A 6666-nucleotide genomic window follows, 5' to 3' on the forward strand; every position below is an offset into this window, starting at 1 on the left:
AGTTTGCCATCGGATCAAGTTATGATCGAAGGGTTAGCTTCATTTTATAGTATTTCTTCGAAGATGTAACATATGCCGGAGAAAAATACAACAAATATATTTTGTATTACCCATCACATAATAATAGCAATTTCAACAGAATGAAAGACGTTACTGCAACGAAAGAAGAGAAGATAATTGAAACACTTAAACATCCGTTTTCTCCTTATCTGGAAACAAGACTTACCACCAGAACACAGAGATATGTTTAATGTAAAAGTACAATGACACAAAGCAGTATAGATCCCAATTGTATAGCTACTTGGGATCAACGTTAACCTACAATTCATTCTACTGTGTTCAAGTTTAGGCAACCATATCATAAGTACGAGTATACTTGCCGTTATTGTGAATATGTAGTAGTTTTGAAGTTTCAAAATATATTTACAACAAAAATAATATATTTTTGATACTTCAATATCCACAGATAGACATAGAGTATTACAGTTTATCAATTGCCCATACTTTAAAGTAATTAATAAAGCAATACCCTACCCTGATTCTATGAATATCGCGACGATTCCAAAATCTAAAATAACCCGATTGCCCTTAAAATGTTTGCATGTATATCTGGATCATAGTTCTGAAAATTGTATTTACATGTGCCTGACATAATCAAGTGTGCTCTGGAACAAGAGGACTAGATAATGATGGACATCCATGTCCAATTCATTCAGGAGAGCATAAGGCGCAACAAGAACGGTATTATCGAGTGGGTGACGATTCGGTGTACATTCTTAAACCTTTTCGAGCAAATGATGTTTCCTGTAAATCCTTACACCTTCATCGAGCAAATGATGTTTTGCTGTAAATTCTTACATGTGTCCCAAGCAAATGATATTTCGTGTAAAATTTTAGACCTTTATGTACAAATGATGTGCGGGCGTTGAATTTACATCTGTACCCATTCAAAGGTGTATGGTGTACATTCTTCAAATAATATTTCTTGTAGGTTCTTATTTTATTGTCGTACAAATAAAATGTCGATGTTCATAAATTATTGAGCATAAGATGTGTAGCTGTAGATACTACCTCATTATCTGGAAACATTACCCTCTGTAATAAAACTAACACTGCGGGCAAATGTGGCTGTAGATTGTCTGTACATGGTTCTGGTCAACGGTAATAACAGATAACATACATTCACATGTGTACGTTTTTGTACAATTATTATTTTGGCATGTTTAAGAAAGTGGGCACATTTTTCTTCCGGACATGCTTACCCTTTTCGGGAACACCTGATATCATCACTGATCGTCAATAATCCATTCATATAATTTTCAATGTTATTTTGCCTTTCACGCACAATGTAATCTTTTTCATGGGGTAATCGATACTGTTTTTTCTCTGGTGTTGGTGTTTTGTATTACCAATATATATGACAAGTATTTTAGATGAATGACAATGCGTCAAATCTGGAAATGTCCTTCACATATAAATCTTCAATAAAACGTTTTGAAAACTTTTCTGAGGCTTTGGAAGTTATAACCCTGATGAAATTGTGACACCATTGCAATTAAATTATGACATGTTCAAATCATTGCTGGTTCATTTTAATCAATGGGTGTTTCGACAGTATCGTTAGAAAACAAACAGTCGCAGCAGCCATGGGCAATATGATCTATTAATATGTTATAATCATGTTAATGTCATTCCTAATGTACTCACAAAAGTTGACCATGCGTGTAACAACATAACAACTAGTTACACAGGTGGTTTATTAATGAAAACATGTTTGCACTGTAATGGACAAAATCCATTCCATATGCATGTTATTATGAATTATTATGAATCACTATCAAATAATGATGATACCAAGTGTTCGCGAAAAAGGTGAGCGTGTCCTGCCCCACCGGTGGCACCTGTCACAAACACATGCAAAGGCAAGTCAATAGTTCAATGATTCAGCTAAACATTATAATAGCGTAGTCAATAATATGTGAGAGTAAACTTTAAATATAACTGTGAAAAAACGTGTATGTTTAAAACATTTCTCACGTTTTAAAACGTAACCTTCGTAGAGATGTATTTCATTTCATTTCTTTTCGAGAATTTGAAAATAAGTGAGTGAGTGAGTGAGTTGGATTTGAATAGTATCCCAGGTACATCATAGCGTGTCAGCTTAATGTGGGAGGAAAACCCGAAGTGATGCAGGTCTCATGCGTTTACAACTTTGCTAAAACTCAGGAGTTTCTTGCGTGCCCAAGGGGAGCAACTCTGCGGAGCGAAAATGCGGGGCCTTAGACGGTGTCCCAACCCGTGCCCCCTGAAAATAAGTAACATTTCAAACATTCCCAAATTGTTGATAACGGAGTCGCATTTTGATCTAAATATTCTATCATATACAAGCATACGTGTACAGTGTATTGAATGTGCTCATATGTTACTTTACATCAGCAGTATTTCAGCCATGTTATGTCGAGTAATCAACATGTTGGATGATTATCAAATCCAACCGTTGATTTTTTTTCTGCTGACTGATGCATTGAAGGTTTGCATAAGCAAAGAAATGGTTTATTTCATTCTCATGAAAATAAATATGTTAATCATCCAAAACTACATCTTCCCATGGCCAGATAGCCTTATTTTATGTCCATCCTGCGCAACCACCTTGGCATGTATGCATTGATACATATCGTGTACATTGATTAACCTAACCCTAAGAAACATATCACGTCAAAACCACGGAAAAAACCCACGACGCTTCATTTTTCAAAGTGAACAAATATCTGTGTTTGACAGACAGTGCACGCTTTTGCATGTCTGTTTAGTTAATGATATACATAACTGCAATATCAGAAGACGCTTTGGCGTCATCAACTCAAAATCGAAAACTATGACGGTTCGTACGACCTTGGCGGAAAAGATATGTCGAAAGCAGCAGAAGAAAAAACATTCTTGTCGATATTAGAATTGACGCTTTTTCCATTTGAAGATCATAAGAAGTATTTAGATGAGTTATTAATAATGTGTATTCAAGGCACATCCGTCATAACCATATAATCAATGTTGTGTTTGCGTGACAAGAAGGGCCACATTGCTATATTGTTCCAGTGGCCTTGGGTAAAGTAGTGTATGCGACCATTGGTCAGAAGCGATGTTCATCGCGGAGACTATTTACAAACAACGTCAGTGTAAGATTTTTGCTGTTGTCTTGTTAGTGAATGTTTAACTTGAGAACATTTGCGGAGTTAGATAAAAATATTCCCAAACAGTTAGGAAAGTGTTCCTGCTTTTTAAAGCACTTTCTGTTGGTATAACGATAACATGCTATTTGAAACAATAATTTGACAGCACATAGCTCTTACGTTTTAGTTGCTTTGAATGATCTGAAACGTATGGCAAAAATAATGAAAATACGGAAAGAATTTCCAGAAATGTAGAAAGCTAGTGGTTAAGAAGATATATGCTGGCAAGTATTTAAATTTTCAGTGGAAATAACTTCACAGCACCATGTCCCGACTTGAAGGATTATTCCATATATTTGAGGTGAGGCGAGGTGAAATTGAGTTTAACGTCGCATCCAAGATTATTGCACTTATATAGCGACGTGTGTGTGTGTGTGTGTGTGTGTGTGTGTGTGTGTGTGTGTGTGTGTGTGTGTGTGTGTGTGTGTGTGTGTGTGGCTGCTTGTACTAGTCCGGACTGATGCCGATTTATAGTGCTAGTTCCCTGAGATACCATGCCGCAGTTTAGCATGATTACCCCACTCACAAACAGTATACCACTCCTCGTTTTAGCCCCTTAATGCCGAACGCCAGACATGGTAACAAGTACCATCATTTAACCTCTTTTGGTATGACGCGGCCGGGTATCGAACCCTGGACCTCTACCATTAGACTACGGAGGCGGTCCCATATTTTTTATGTTTCCTGTAAATCCTTACACCTTTATCGAGCAAACGATGTTTTGCTGACTTATATATTGAGCCCTGAAGAACTAGACTAGAGATTGAAGTTCCTTTGACAAAAGATATACTGAGGTAAATTTATTATTTAATAAAACAAACTTAGAACTCATTTATGTCATTCTCTCTCTGTATTGAGTCTTGCTTCTCACAAACAACGATTTTGATGTATGTAATATTTGAGAGAAGCATACTTCAAGTAAAAAAAACTCTAAATATGTCAAATGATTGTTTCATCTGAAAAAAACCTCACACAAATCTGAACTATTTTTAAACAATGTCCCCTTTCATCATATTCGATGGTACAAAATCCAAAGATTAAGATATCAAAATTCTCACTTTGTATCATTTTTATGAATTAAGATCCCAAAACAGGAGAGCGTGCTTCTTTTCAATTTAAATTCACATTTTACTCATGACTCTTGATATTTTTACCTACAAAATCCTCATCTAACAAGAACTTTATATAAAATATCAAAATGTCTTTATATCAATCGCAAAGTGTTGAGATATGAAAATTGTCAACAACCTGTATTTGCATGTCATATACAATGAGTAATCGTGGACTCGGAATATTTCTGCTATGGTGCCAACAATAGGACATGTTTGTTCGGCGTGTTTATTTGACAGAGACCTTGCTTCTTTAAGTCTCAGCAATAACCACCTTAAACCACTTAGTACAGGGTTAAGCTCTGGGTTTAAAATAGAAAATCCTAAACAAAAGGAAAGTTGTAGTGTACGACTTGTTTATGAAACAGATAACGCTGGCTGCTTAAATCATAATTGCAAAACATAAGAGCTTTTTCACCGAGTAAATATATATATTAGAACATGTGAGCCTTTGTTAGACAATATTAGTAGTTTATTAAAGCGCGCGGGTAGCATCTATGTATGAAGGTGATTAGAAAATAGGTCAATGGAGTCCTAGGTGTATGGACATTTCATGTTCAGCATATACCATAAAGAACACACATTTTGACAGTTTACCTCACATCGTATCCTTTGCTTGTACATTTTACATTTCAAACGAGGTTTGATGTAACTTCTGCTGGTGAGACTGATGTAGGGATGCATCCTTTGCCATTATATTAATATGTATCAATTATAAATGCAACTATTGACCTATGCGTAAGGCGATTCTTTATTTTTTATCAGTGCATTTCGAAATGTTGTGGACATAGGTCATAATAAGATCTACACACTTCTTGCCACTGATACACTGGAGAAGGTTCGCATATATCCAGATTGCATGATCAATTGCAGCCCATAATAAATATTTCAGTTATGATAAAACTCGCCTTACACATACGAGTATGGGGGATTGATCCTACCTTAACATGTAGCAAAATGCATTCGATAAATAACTATTGTTTCATAATACACATGTTGGATTATCAATACATACGGAGTCTCTTTGGCTCTGAGTTAAGATAAGAAAACTTCAAACTACAGATGGTTCTTTTTATTCAATTTCCTCCCGTGAATTCCCATGAGCTTTAAGTCCTGGCATACTGGTAACTTTTTCTATCAACCGCAGGGCTTCAAAGCATTCTCCTGCAGTCACCGATGGCGTGCCCAATTCACTGGGGTTACAGCAGGGGGCTGTCTTACGTCACAGTGTATTGAACGGCTAGAGCACCACGTCGCGACAAACAGGAGGTGTGAATGGGAAGGTAGCCGACAATAACGACTAAGCAGAGTGATATGTAGTCACCAGAAACTTGATAGATGCAACGAGGTTCAGATATGGGACCTATTTCAAATCCCTCTGCTATGGAAACTGCACTTAGTACTAGTCAATAATGTTTGCTTTTTGTATCTTGTACAGTGAAAGACCGTTATCCTGGGGACCGTTAGTCCAGAAATCCCCTTACAGAACGATTACTGTTGTTAACGTCTATATATAATTACAGCGACGTTGCTGAAATGATACGATGAGCGGGACGATTTCCCTGGGAACGATACCGTTCGCATTGACAAGGTATGAGTTAAATTACAGAAATATTGAATCGGTCATTATTACGTATCAAATACATCATTATATGTTATGATTAAGTGGACATCGAAAACAATGGTGAATCTATAGGGACTGATCATATATCTATAGCAATGGGGTCTCATAATGATGACGTATAATACAAAATGATATGGACAATGAAACACTGACATAAAGATTAGTCATTTTCATGTATGTATCTAGTTATGGCATAATAACCAGTGTTCATGTTACACAATGTTTATTGATGAATAGCTTGTGTACATATTGAAATACGTATGTCGTATGACTTTAGAGGAGAATCATTCAGAGTCCCCCCCAAAAAAACAAAAAAGAAAAAAAGAAAAAGAGAGAAAAAGGAAAAGGCTGATACATAAAGAAAGCACCAAACTTCAGATATTTGCAAACACAAACCACAGATGTTCTTTCACAAATGTATTCTACTCTAATGCACATAATGGTTCTCAATACAAAACCATCAGGCTAAAAATCAATAAGAAATATGCCAAGCATTACATCAACACCAGTGACACAGCACAGCACCAATGGGATGGTTCTTCAAGGTAGATCTTGTCTAAGGATTATAATACTTCTCAATGCACAGCACGATTGACATATAGAATAGACAGGAAATGGTTTGTGTAACCACAGAATATCACCAAACAAGCAACATGATACAACAGGAGAAATAAAAAAGCTACAAAGCTCGTTCAAACTATGGCCG

Source organism: Haliotis rufescens, unplaced genomic scaffold (genome assembly GCF_023055435.1).
Source record: "Haliotis rufescens isolate VD_foot unplaced genomic scaffold, xgHalRufe1.0.p SCAF_4, whole genome shotgun sequence".
In the NCBI taxonomy this organism is placed as follows: Eukaryota; Metazoa; Mollusca; class Gastropoda; order Lepetellida; family Haliotidae; genus Haliotis; species Haliotis rufescens.